Raw genomic sequence first — 1,699 nt, forward strand, 5'->3', positions numbered from 1 at the left:
TTAGAAACAGATGAAATCGTTAACACTGAACGAAGCTCCACTGCCCGATGGAATTGCTTTCAGATACTGTCCTAACGAGTTAGCCGATCTTCTGACTATAATCTATCACAAATGCCTTGAACAAAATACTGTTCCCAGTTCTTGAAAAAAGGCGCAGGTCACACCTGTTAACAAGAAGGGAATAGTAGGGCAAGAGCCGACTTTTGATATCATCGATCATTTAATTAACCCCCCCCCCCCTCTCCCCTCCCCACCCGTCCGCTCACCACCTGGAAATTGGTGGGGAAAAAGACTCCGTTGATAAGCCATTTATTGGAAAACCGATTGCAGTATACGGAATATTATTTAAACAATTTAGACAATGTGTAGAATATTGTTTATTTAAACAATTTATGGAATACAAGACGGTGTATGAAATATTGTTTACGTATTTATTTAAAGAATTTGGCGGGAAATCGATTGCAGTGTACGGAATATTGTTTAAACAATTTTTGGTACAAAAGACAATGTGTGGAATATATTTTATTTGAACAATTTACGGGATACAAGGCAGTGTTTGGAACATAGTTTATGTATTCAGTCAATGAATTAGTCGGAAAATTGACTGCACTGTACGGAATACTGTTTATTTAAACAATTTTTGACTGACAAGGCAATATGGAATATTTAAGCAATTGCAGTGCTTTTTTATTCTGACCGGGCATGGAAACGCTGAGTGGGCTTAGTTTATAGCTGCTACCGTCAGCGATGGGTAGGGACTTATTTTTTACATAGGCATAGACAGGAAAATCAGAACAGTTACATATCTAAAAGTTCGTGACATCTTTCGAAACCCACAACAGATCATGACGGACAAACACAAACAGAATTTGAAGCAGTGTCCTAGACATGAGAAAAATGGTTGACATTTTCTATGTCCTACAAATGCTAGTCTGGAGATGCTCTAAAGCCACAAAGATGGGACGGGGGAAGGACAGCATCCCATCTGTCTAAACCAGAAGAGGCTGGTCTGCTTGGACCTGCCTCCGAACACTGGAACAAACAAGGCATCATGTGACTCTCTGATGCCATGGAATTTTCTAGATACATTGCCCACAGCAGTGTTATTGCAGTGACAGTTAAACCCTGCAGATCATGAGTGGAATGGAATGCCATATACTGGCCATCATTTAGGGTCACCTGCGTGTGTGTCTGTTTTCAGGGCGCCGCCACGAATGTCAAAACACTGAGTGACGATAGCTGAGTTTTTTTTTTAGTGTTCATCCCTATATAATAGGACAGATGGCAACCCTAAGTATGAATGAAATCGACTATCTTACGCAAAACATACGAGAATTTTCCCTAAGACCAAAGTTTTTTACCAACGTGCTTTACACACATTTATTGAGGAAATAATTAATCACATGATAAATTTATGAAATGCGCATAAGTTGTTAAGGACGACGTGGTCCTCAGTCTACCGACGACTTCGGCCAGAGAGACAGCACCGAACCGCCGACCGAGAATTAGGCTGCAAAGTAACAATAACGAATTACATTGTTTTTGTTTAACATTTTGCACTCAGTTGGAGTTATTAAGTTTCAGAAATATAGAGGTCACCAGAATATCAATTTGCTAAAAAGTCATTCCAAATATTCTGATATAATTGAAGAAAAATGAATAGTAATTTACCCAGTGTTGAATTGTTAAAGACAAACAA

Source organism: Schistocerca gregaria, chromosome 10 (assembly GCF_023897955.1).
Source record: "Schistocerca gregaria isolate iqSchGreg1 chromosome 10, iqSchGreg1.2, whole genome shotgun sequence".
In the NCBI taxonomy this organism is placed as follows: domain Eukaryota; kingdom Metazoa; phylum Arthropoda; class Insecta; order Orthoptera; family Acrididae; genus Schistocerca; species Schistocerca gregaria.